This window comes from Zonotrichia leucophrys, chromosome 3 (genome assembly GCF_028769735.1).
Source record: "Zonotrichia leucophrys gambelii isolate GWCS_2022_RI chromosome 3, RI_Zleu_2.0, whole genome shotgun sequence".
Taxonomy (NCBI): domain Eukaryota; kingdom Metazoa; phylum Chordata; class Aves; order Passeriformes; family Passerellidae; genus Zonotrichia; species Zonotrichia leucophrys.
In genome coordinates, this window is record NC_088172.1 from 96,071,142 (window position 1) to 96,083,949 (window position 12,808).

General features: G+C 40.4%; 1 long non-coding RNA gene across 1 annotated transcript; it reads right to left on the minus strand.

Moving 5' to 3' along the window:
* Window positions 1-1,498: 1,498 nt before the first annotated feature.
* Window positions 1,499-2,396, minus strand: LOC135445028 (uncharacterized). Its single transcript, XR_010439435.1, has 3 exons — window positions 2,332-2,396; window positions 2,055-2,236; window positions 1,499-1,584 (listed from the first exon to the last, which is right to left on the minus strand). It is a non-coding gene; the product is annotated as an uncharacterized LOC135445028 (long non-coding RNA).
* Window positions 2,397-12,808: the final 10,412 nt, after the last annotated feature.

Here is a 12,808-nt window from a genome sequence, read left to right on the forward strand (position 1 = left end):
AAAAACAAACACAAAACACTTCTATAACCTGCTACCACAAAATCATTTTAGACAAAAAAATTTATGATGGGAAATTTATACTTAACAGATACCCTAAAAATAAGGAGGTTTAAGGGGGAAGGGAGGGAGGTGACATAGAATTGTTGCAATAAACTTTCAATACCCAACTCATAGTCCAACACTCTGAATGAATAAATATATTTTCTTGGGAAGCTGACAGGACAAAGAAGCAGGTATCATCAAAATTAATGAACCACAACTGGACACATAACTGCTGAGCAAATGGGGCTATTATAACACCCTGGGAGGTTTGGTCTGTCCCAGTTCTTCTGCCTGCCCTTTCTTCCCTTATTGTATGGCAAGTGGCCCTATGGGAGTCACCACTTGAAGAAAATAAATCATCAGTGCAGTGACAGCACCTTAAGTCTTGCATCAAATACAAACACTTATAAAAGTAAATGTATTGGTTTGTATTAAATAAATGTATTGTATAAAAATACAATGTTAAATAAATGTATTATACAAAGCACCAAAATGTCACTTCAGCAGAATACTACCTTGGCAGATTTGGGCCCTGAAAAAATATGCAATTCCATAATTAGGATTACCTATGTGATTTTCATTTGCCATCCTTATGCATCTGCTTATGGGTAATAAGTGATCCCTCCACCAAGGCAGGAGAGCACACACAGTGTCCAGAGGGCATTAGAAATAGTCTAGCATGAGTATTTTTCAAGATGACCTTATTTTCCAGTCTTGAAAGGTTGCCTTGTCTTCTAGAAATGGACACTAGGCCTCTGTAAAGCATACTACTTTTGAAATAATGCCTATTGAAATGGGGAAGAAAGTATCAGAGAGAAAATTTTGAGTCCAGAAAATCTTTCCTACTTCCAAAACCCACTCTCTACCACCAGCTGAAGGGCCACTGGAGGAGAAAAGCTGCTGTGGAGAGCTGCAGATTCATCCCAGAGGTCACCTCTGTCCCACAGCTGGATACCTCTGCAATCTGATATCACCTTCTTAATTGTTTTTTTCAGCCTCCTGCAGGTATATTAAGCCCTTGCCCATATGGGTCCCATCCTGTTTTGTTGTAGTGGATGACAGAGGAAATAGAAAAAGGTACCCAGAGGCAGAACCCTCTAAAAGAAAGCTATTTATCATTCACAGCCTCACAGAGGGGCATGGGACACTGAGATAATTACAAGATATTGACAAATTAAAAAAACTTTTGAGAAAAATTAATTGTAGTCCAGCTATAAATTCACTGCTCAAGGTTCCAAAGTACATTAAGTAAAAAAGACAAAGCCAATTAGGAATTTTAAATGATACTTCAAAATTATTTCTGGTACAGAAAACATTAAAAAATCAAAACAACAACAAGCTTTTTCACCTGCTTTATTGGAAAGCTGTAACATCAAGTGAAAAGACCCCTGACCAAACTCAAAGTTTTAATTTCATTGGAATTCCAGTACTCACATACTCATTTTCTTTGCAGGTTGGAAGTAAACATCAGCCAGAGAGCTTTTCATAGCCAAAAAGCATCTGGGAATTTCAGCTGGAAAGCAGTGAAACATTTTCTTCCAGCTGTGGGCGGGGAAAGGGGATGTGTTTGAGCAGACCAGAGGGGTTTCAGAATTCAAAAGCCAACATATTATCTCAATGTCTTATCTCAGGAGAAACTTAGGAAAGCCATACCCAATATTTCAGCCAAATTTCCTCACTTACTTTTGTTCCTGAGCAGCTTATGCACAATAAGCCTCTAGTAAGTGCCACTGAGCATGGTGAATGTATTTGTCCCAATTTTCATTTAGTTAAATATTCCCATTCAAAACACTGCCTAATTAAAGTATCCATTATAACTCCATAATGACAAGTTAATGGAAAAAATCTCCTCTAGAACTCAATTAAATTATTTCTGTTAATAATTGGTGAAAAGCTGTGAAAAGAAACCCTGTTAAATGCATACTTAAAACTCCATACAAGGTCTTGCTTCATAATATACAACTGGCTCAGCCTATTTTTTTCTATGAGAGATGTAAAAGATCATGAAATACCTCCTAGATCATGCAATTTTCTGTGAACTTGGACATGTAAACATCAAATCAGTAGTCTGAGGTACATTTCCACTTGGCTCCTGTATCACTTGATGATCAAATATGTTTTAACAAGAAAATCCTATTGCTGTAGGACACTCCAGGAAGAATCAAGATCAATCATATGATTCACTGCTCCCTTACTGGAGGGGGAAGGGAAAAAATAATTATATAAAGCTGGTAAATTCAATGCACACATAAAGAACACAAAATATCAAACTCTGAAAATGTGTATTACCTTGTGATTTTCCAGGGTATGTAATACCTTAGGTTATCTTATTTACACAGTTCAGTGAGGGCTTCCTGTAGGCCTACAAAAAGCAAAAAAAAAATCACCTCATTTCATGTATTCCAGATGAAAATACTGCATTTTAGTGGGATAAGGATTTTACTCTTGCCTTTCAAAAGGCCTTTCCTTGAGATCACATTTCGTTCACATTTAAAGGTCAGAACTTTCACTGTTACACTGGATGCCTTCCTTAGACAATAGTGAGAGTCCAATCCCTGTTTTGTAGATCCACTACCTATTTAAATTAATGAAAGAACATCTATATACACTTATGAAATTTAATTTATGCTCTTAATACAACTTTAGGTGACCCGCAACATGTTTTTAATCCAAGAATGCACTACATCAAGTCTTAACCACCTCAGTCAGGAGTATTTATATTATTTTCATTCCTGCTTATTCCTATTTCTCTTATATTTCATTCCATTTTTGCTATTCAGTACCTGAGACTAACAAAGTAAATACATACCTTAAAATTACAAAAAAAAATATTTAAGACTATTAATTGCCCTTTTTAGAATCACCTTTTAGAAATCACATCTGTATTTTGCATTCTGTAATGGTCACACTTGTAAAAATAATGTAAAATTGTAAACACAGAAGAAAGGGAAGGTTTTTCCTCAGGACTGTGACCTGCTTGCTTTTCGGGGGTAGAGGGACTTTTTACAAGAGCATATAGTGACAGAACAAGGCGAAATTACTTTAAACTGAAAGAGGGTAGGTTTCGATTGGATATTAGGAATAAAGTCTTTAATGTGAGAGTAGTGAGGACTGAAAAAGATGTTCCAGAGTTGTGGATGCTCCATGCTGGGAGTGTGTAACACCAGTTTGGATGGGGTTTTTGGATGGGGTTTTGAGCAGCCTGGTCTAGTGGAAGGTATCCCTGCCCATGGTAGGAATGAGATTCCCATGGTTAGAATGAGATGATCTTTGAGATCTTTCAACCCAAATCATTCTATGATTATATTGGTGGAACATAGACCATGCAATTGGCACATGGTGGCTTTTCCAAGACTCACTTAAGGAACAGAGGAAGTTTTGGGTACAAGGAGTCTCATGCAGACCTGTCCCACTGGATGCAGCCTGACCACAAGCCAACCACTCCACTGCAGATACAACAGCTTGAGTGAGTGTCCTGTGAGCTGTCCCTGCCCGCATCCCCTGGGGCTGGGACACCTCTCAAGGTGCTCCCCGAGGCACAGAGACCTCTCTGGGAATCATATGGACCGGTCCAAGTCGAGTTCTCTCTAAACTGCCATTGAATGCACATCCCCTTGAGCTGGGGCACACCATTGGGTTTGAGACTCCTCACCTGAAACTGAGATCCTTCCTTACCCAAGGCAGAGAAATCCTCTATTCCCAACAGATCCTCCCTAAGATGCTGATTAGTATGCTAAATTAATATTAAATAAATCCATATAATTAATTCCTCTAGATATAAACTGTTGTCCAAATCTGAGACTGTCATGGTTTGACCAGGAAGGAGTGGGAATTCTGGGAAGCTGTGGTCAAACCAATGAAGGTTTTGGGTTTCATACTGACACCTGGTGTAGCCAGTGGGGTTTGGACACACCTCCGAGAATACACAGGGGTTAAAAGCAAGGCACTGCCCTGGCACTTCCTCTTTTGGACATCGTCGGGCGAAGAGGTCAGATCTCTTCCCCCGCCCGGCCCGCTGCTGCTGGGCGGGGGAGGGGCCGCCATGCGGTAGGCCTGGGGCCTGGACAGAGGTGGGGGTTGAGGGGGCTTTCAAGGATGGAAGGGTGGGGGAGCCCCAAGAGACATCGAGACATCGGGCAGCCAGCCCCCCCGCCCCAGGAGAGAGAGAGAGAGCCGGCGGCACCGAATGTGATGGCAGCCAGCCAGGAGGAGAAGGGGGGAGGGAGAGCGGCCGGCCGCAGCAGCAGCACGTGTGGGAGTATCATCTCGTCCCAGGACAGACAGAGACTGAAAACTTTTAACCCTTTCTTGCATGATTGGGGCCTTGCAAAAATGCTAATCCTCCTCGAAGCTGAATAAGAAGGGAGATAAGAGATGAGATAAGATAAGGACCTGGCCCGGAGAATGTGGAGATGATTGGATGGGGAGAGATGATTTGGAGTGGCCTTTTGGCTGGACTTTTCTCGTGGCTATGGACTCAGTTGTTCCTGTGACACAGACTGCATTTAGGGGGAGGCAGTGCCTCAAAACCAGGAAGGTTCTTCGTGAGGACCCCCCGGCCCCAGGGGTTGGAAAAATATGGGGGGGACAGAGGTCCCAAAAGCAGAGACTGTGCCTTTTTGGAGTGAGACAAGGCATCCTTGAAAGACAACCCTAAAAGCAGCTCTGGTCCATGCCGTCAGTGGTGAGAGCACTGGGCATGGAAGGACGATGTTACAAGCGGCAGAAGGACTTTTTTTCTTCCGGGCGGTGCCGAAGTAACAGAGAAGCACACGAGGTTTCAGTGTGTTTCCAGGAGAAGCCTATGGAACGAGAAGGACTCCTTTCCTCTTCATGAACTGATGTTTGAGTATACTAAAGTGTCGTGCTGGGCTGGGCAGTTGTTTTGGGAGAATGTATTGGATTGGGAAAGTCAGGTGGTGGGGGAGGAGGAAAATGGTTTTTTTGTAAGGTTTTCAATTCTTTTCTTTTTTTTTCCTTATAGTCTCTCCCTATTTTCCTGTAGTTTAAGTAATAAAGTGGTCTTTATGTTTAAGTTAGAGCCTGTTTTGCTTATTCCTGGTCACATCTCACAGCAGACACCAGGGTGAGGCATTTTCATGGGGGGCACTGGCTCTGTGCCAGGCTCAAACCATGACAGAGACCAACATTTGACCTAGGTGTTAAGCTCCATCAGGAATTTAAAAAACAAAGGCATCCACTCAACCTCACAACTCAATGGGAGGGCCTCCCTTACCCTTTTATATATCTAGATTCTGTATCAATCACTTTAAACCCACTGTAACTCAATTTTCCTCTGTGTTTCATCTCACCAGTAAGCAATACAGTGAACCTTGCCATCAAAATTTGTTAAGTGACACTTTATAAACTCATAGAAAAACTATTTGTGCTATTCGATACCTGAGACTGACAAAGTAAATACATACCTTAAAATTACAAAAAAAAAAAAAATTAAGACTAATAATTTCCCTTTTTAGAATCACATCTGTATTTTGCATTCTGTAACAATCTCATTTGGTCATGCTTATAAAAATAATGTCAAATTGTAAACACAGAAGAAAGGGAATATATTCAACTTAGGAAACTAACTGTTTTACCTTCAAATTAAAAATTAAAAACCACAGTATAAAGGTCAGCTATTGCTACTGAAGTCATCTCCATGACTTAGAGCAGAAAAATATAAACCAGGGCGTTTCACATTTCTTTGGGAGCCAAGTCAGGCCTTGTGCAGTCAATTGTTGCTATAGCAACATATGAATCAGGGAGAAGATAACACATCTGAATGCAGAAAATTAACTTACCTATGATCATCCAATTGCCTTTTGATAGGAAGTATATGCTCATTTGGAAGGGAAAAATCATTACATTTTAATTACTATGCATCACTTTCAACAACATCCAAAAAATCCCTATATGAAATATTTGAGGCCAAAGGGAATATTATCCATTGCACATCATCCTTGCACTCAGGGTGGTTTGATTTTTATTTCACCATCTTCCAATAAGCGAGCAGTGAAAAAAAAAAACACCTTTTTATATGTCCTCCTTGACATCAAATACAAAATTAGATCCCAATGTTAGGAACTTAAAAAAGTCTACAACAAGGCATATTGCAAACCTAATTACTGTGCTATTGCTTAGAAACTTACCATGGTTGTGAAAGAAAAAAGTTCAGATGCAAGAAATCCTCATTTCAATGCATTTTTAATCCAAAATAAAGATTTACTTTGCCTTGAAATCAAAGAACTGATAATAGTTGTTTAAACCATTTAACAATATAGAAACTGAGAAGGAGAGTAAGAACTCATGGATTTGAATTTTTTAGGATGTGTTCAGGATTAAATCATATTTCCCCAAGCTGTAATCAATATGTTCAGCATATGAAATATCCACTGCCATGAGAATATCATCCAGAATAGCTTTCCTAATTATCCAACAGCTTTGAAACCATCTTTTTTTCTGCTAGATGCTGCACCTAAAAGTGCAACTCAGACACAATGCAGAAATACAGCCTCAGACATCAAATGCTGCACCCATAGGCATTCAGGCAGCTGGGTCCCACACAGCCTGCTTTGTCACCCCATTCAGACTCTCCTTCCTGAAATTTCCTGGGAAGAAAGCACACAGAGAGAGCAGGAACAATGCTTGCTGCTGAGAAATCTGCATTTGGAAATGAGATGCAGCTCCCAACTAACAAGACTCACCTGCAAGCAGGTGAGCTGCAGGAGGAAGAGCAAATCAAGTGCAGGATAAGGTAAACCTGCTGCACAAAGGAGAGCAAAGTCTTCATCAAATTACATTTGAAGCCCACAGAATTAAAAATGCCAATTGTGTCAGTTGCCATTGACACGACTCAGAGTTGCTGGTGGAATTAATACCACCAGGAAAAACATGAAAGACCCTAATAGAAGGCAGTCAGAGGAAGTTACTAGAAATTATTAGTGACATTTCTTTGTACCAGCCAGACTTCATAAACTTCATCTGACTCCTTAAAAAAAAATCTTGCATAAATCCCAGAATTGTCCAAAAGTTTAGTAGAAAGAGACATAAGCTACTGGCAAATAAAAATCCATTTCTATCTTACAAAAGCAGAGATGGGGAGAAATGGGAATTGCACATCAGCCACCTTAATTATATTGTGGAAAAGCAAAAATGTACCTGAAGACAGAAGTAAAACTGCTTTTAAATGCTAGACAGAAACCTGCAAGGACAGGCACCAGGTATGAAACTCATGAAAGTCTCGCCATCTGTGCACTTGCTTCTTCTTTTTGCTTTGGCAAACTCAGGAACCCCTTTAACCTTCCCAAAGGAGAGTAGCACTTCAAAATATCACCACAACCCTGCAAAAAGAAAACTGATCCAACTCAAACCAAATCCTTTCCCCAAAATACTCCCCCAGACTAGAGATTAGAGGTTAGAATTCAGTCTGATTTGATGCTGTGGTTCCCAGATGTGCCTCTTCCTGTGGAAAATTAGCTCAGTGCCCAACACAAAGACAGATTTCACAGTTTTGTCCCTATGGCTAAGCACATAGAATCACTGACACAAATTTGCAATACAAACACGTGGGAGAACTGGAGGTGCTTTAGCATCCCTGAGGTAAAATAACTGCAAAGCAGCCTCATCAAAGCACAGAAGGCAGAGGAGCCACAGTAGCCAGCCAGGAAGAAATACTTCCTCTTTTGCCACAGTTTAGAGCATCACAGTTTTCACAGCATCCCTGGCAGCTTGAGGGATGCTGTGAAAAAAATGTTTTGTACCAAAGAGAATGCCATTGAAGCAGTGACAAAACATCAATGTGGCCAATAAAAAAAGCAAAATAAACCACAGGCCAGTAGGCTGGATTGATACCCACCCTTCCTTCACCAATATGTTTTTTTCTCCCTTCTCTAAATATTTCAGAGCTCACACAGCATTTCCTGCCTGTGTTAACCAGTCAAAACACACAGAAGACAGGAACACATCAGCAGTACCATGACCAAAGCCTGTCTGCTTAGCAGTGAACCAAAAAAAGAACAAATTTATGAAGTGAAAAAAAATTCAAACACTATCAATACACACATACACATATATATATATACACACACACCCACACTGTATACCAAGTAAAAGAGGGTGAATGGCTTTCCATGCAAAGGAAGATGAGGAGCTCTTTCAACTGGCAAAGAGAGAGGATATGGATCTCCATGTTTGCATTTGATCATCTTGCTGCAGTGTAAATGTTTATTACATCCTATTTTTTTTTTTTTTTGCCAGAAGCAGGAATGAATTCCATCCAAGCTAAGACTAAAGCCCCATCAGTTTCAGATGCCAAGATTACTCCTGGCAAAGTATAAAAGCAGTTTTTCTTTTGCATTGTGAGCTCCTTATGCTGATATATAAACAGATGTGAAAGGAGCCTCCAAACGACAAAGTTTCTGATCAAAAAATCTTTTGCTCTTTGGCATTAGCTTTCCTTGAGGACAAACCCCCTGGGAAATCAAGTTGGGAAGCCAACAACCTCTATCTTAGATTAGAGAACACTTGAGAAGCTTAGGAACTTTTCAGTGAACTGGTTTTGGCTCAAAACAAGTTAATTGCTGAGCGTGTGGTTCAGTGAATGTTTAGAGGTACCTGCACCATGCAGGCGTGGGTGCAATCAGACTGATCTGGAGTCAGCAGCAACACAAGCTGGATAAATGACCTTTGAGGGGCTGGGACAGCTCCTGGTGACCAACACACGGTGCCATGGGGACATCCCACCAACCCCAGGCTGAGCTCTGTGTATTATGCCTTACTGCACAGCACAATAACCAATCTGAAGCTCCTTCAGCTGTGCTCACCAGGGAGCTGCACGGTGATGTGGGGATCAGATACCAGAGGGAATTTATCTGACTGACTCAGCTGAGTACACGAATTCAGCACCCAAATCCAGCTCCAACATTTATCAGAATTTCAAATCCGATTTCAAATGCACTAGAAGTTAACACATCCTTTATGCTGGGCAAATTCTTAAAAAATAACTTAAAACATATTTTGCAGTCGCCACACCTATACAACACAAATACACAAAGGGAGCTACAAATCTTGCAAATTCAAAAGCTGGTTCCCCCCTTCCAGTCCTACTGACCTGTCAGTAGTCAAACCACAGCATCTCAAGTTCATTCATTATTTATACCCTAAGCACTTTGCTAAGAAGCTGGATTTAACTTCTGGGTTACATCATTTATGCAAATCTCACTCCCAACGGCAAAAATAAACTGCCTGGGATACAAAAAGCCTGGTCTTGAAAAGCAGGACATCAAGGTGCCCACCTCCTCCACAATTTTATTGCAAACCAGTCAGAATTTTCTAGTCAGAAAATGAAAGTTGCTTCCTTCCTTTATTATTTTTTTTCGTTGTAAAAGCATAGAGTCATTTAGGTTGAAAAAGACTTCTAAGACCAAGTCCAACCATTAACCCTTCACTGCCAAGTCCATCACTAAACCTGATAGCCTCATCTACACATCTTCTAATTGACTTGAGAGATAATGACCCAAACTACTTCCCCAGACAGCTTGTTCCAATTCTTGTCAGCCCTTCCTGCGAAGAACTATTTTCTAACATCCAATCTAAACCTCCCCTGGTGCAACTTGAGGCCATTTTTTCCCATCCTGTTGATTGTTACTTGTGAGAAGGGACCATTTTTAACAACCTAAAAGGTAGCAGTTCTATGGCATCATGTGGGAAAAGCAAACACTGATGCTTGTTCAACAGAGTTATCCCTACATAATTTCTTCTCTAAAGTTCACACAATGAAGTTTTCATCCTTTTCTTGATTTTGCTGCTGCTCTAGGAAATTATTATTCTGCTCAATTAGAAAACTTTCCCTCATTTCCCTCTACCCTGGGAAAAATGTAATATATGAAATGGGACAAAGTAATGTTGGTGGGAAAAAAAATCTTCCATTGAGGAGCCAAAATATCAAAATATTCATTTTAGTGAAGATTTTGTCCAACAACAGTTTAATGTTCCTCAATCAGACCCAGCAAGAATTGGCCTTCTGCCTCCCTCAGGCCAGCCAAGCATCTCAGCTGCCCATCTTGCATTGTCCATGGACCACAAAGGGACACTGAGGGGGCATCCCAACAACCTGGTCCTTTAAAGGAAGGCAGTGATCATCAGACTAATGCACAACGTTGAAATGCTACATCTGCAGGGAGAGCTAGTCCATTGGAAATCTGGACCATATATCAGTTACCTCCAATTTCTTCTGGTTTTGTACTTTGTAATTAAAATTTCACTTTATCACTTTATCAAATTTCACAAATTGCAGGGTGTGAGAGATGAGAGTTAACAGATGAGAGTTAATCAGATATAGCATTGATTACAATAAAATATTTGCAGTAGCAGTGTACTACAGGTAACACATGCAGAGAATCAAATATTCTTTGCCTATGCTGTGCCCTGACAAGCCTTTATTTTAATTAAAAGACACTTGTAAATATTTTGTGCAATCTCGTAGAACAGCAGGAGCATGTGTGTGTACAAAAGGAAAAAAATCATGCATTTCCACAAGACAAAATAAGGAAGTGCCATGGGAAAATGCTTTCCTTCTTCCTTATCCTGTATCAAATAAATGTGCAGTTCAGATGAAGGCTTAATGCAATTCCAGCCTCATTTATATCCTTCAGATAAAAGTTAGTAATAAATCAAATCAGCCAGGAGATAGAAACTTAATGCCTCAATAGCATGACCTATGGTGCATAGATTTAACAAAAAAGCAAAAATATTTCAATATTAGGACACATTATCGCTGTGTATCTTTTCTAAAACTCCTGTCAAATAACCAGACAAATAACTAAACATTTTTTGATAAAACATTACACATGATGTGAGGCATAACATGCAAATATATCAGCAGCATATTGACCCATTATTTTTACAATTTTTCTCTGAACTGTAAGGAATAATGAGACATTGACGAGAGTAGTTTGGTATTTTTCCCACAATATGCCACTAATTTTTAAGACTGCCTGTTCCTAATGGTAAAAAATATTTGTTTGTTTCCTTAATAATATGACTATTTTCCCATTAAATACTCAGCTGCACCCATTTAAAATCCTGAATAGGAGTTTCACCAGCTCCAGCATTAGATTCTCTTTGTTTACTTTGTTTACCTCCTCACAATTTGGGAGACTGAATTCTTTATATGAGCAATGGTGAGAAGTCAATGGGACAATTCAAAACATGTCTGTTAGATGCATGAGTCAGATAATGTGAAGACCTCCCTACCATGCTGAAATTTGAAAGATTTATTTGAACAGCAAACAGATTATGTCTATTCAAGACACAAAATCTGAAAGAAACCACAATTTGATTGAATTAGATTTCAAAAGGATCAAAACCACATCAAACATGGTGCAGCTTTCTGTACTTCAAGGATGTTGCTGTCTGGTTTTTGAGGAGACAGTCCTTTATCAAGAAAGCCACTAATTTGGGCCATCCAGATAAAGACAATGAAACACAGATATCTCTTGGCTGGAGTCAGTAATTCCACAGAAAACAGTGAACTTCAGAACCAGCTGGTTCAATCTGTCCTAAAGGGATGGACTGAAAGCTGGCATCTTTACATTTTCATAAGCAGCCCCTCAGATTTTGGATTTGCGAAATCTTTCTAGCTGTAAATGCGTTCTTGATTTTTAACTTCCATGCCCTGTGTGCCTGGAAACCCTGACACCTTCTCCCTTTAATAAAATGCAGAGGTCTGGTATTTCCTACTTCACCCACATCTTCCCCTTGACCCTCACCCATGGGGTTGTCAGCAGCATGACTTAAAGTCAGGACATGATCTTTGTGGCTATTTTCCAGGCAGACTTTCTCTTTGGCTTGCTGAATTTTTATTTAGCACTGAGCTCTGGTGCTGTTGTGACTGTTCTAGAACGTGCCAGCCCCTGACAGCCAGAGGAATGCTATTGCTGTCTCCAGCACACCTTTCCTTGTCATAAATGCCTCCTTCCCTCAGGGGAGACAACACTACACTTCCAGCTGAACAGCTGTGCTGGTGTTTCTCCTAACAACTGGCAGCAGCCATGCTGCTCACTATATTTAATAGCTGTAAAAAATTTAACATCCCAACAGCAGCCAGCAAACAGTTGGCATTGCTGTGACTAGGCTGCTTGTTAAAATCCGTGGCAGGTATTTTTATTGCACTTTAATTGCAGAGGGTAATTCAGAAGACATACCTGTAATTTAAGTCTCCAAATTAGGGCCTGTGATTTATGACGAGGGTGCTAGCAGAGTTTTATTGCAACATAACTGTCAGCATCTGAGCTTAGGCAACCCTGATCTCCCAATATTCCCTGCCACAGTAAAAATATCAGTGACAGGGCAAACAAATTAACTGGGGGATGGGGAGGAAAAAACCCACAAGGACACAAAACCCACAGAAGGAAGACAGCAACTAACTTTTTCTTCATCTAACTGGAATAACAGGGCTTTCCTTGCTGTAAAACAAAGAAGCCCAAATGCCAGAATTTTCTAGACTGTATGTGGCTTGCACGACTGGGCTGCTTACATGTCCCACACACCTCTATCCCTGCATGGCCATCTCCTTGCAGCTCTTTGCTCATGATCCTTCCACTGCAGCTACAAAGAAAATTCCTAAGGAAGGTTTTCCTGAGCATGGAGAAACATGAGAGATAACAGACTCACACAAGTGCTACTCGCTCCCTTCACACAGCAGTGATCACACAGAGGTTTTTCAATCAACATCTAGTACCTAACACACTGTCAGCAGAAGGAAAAG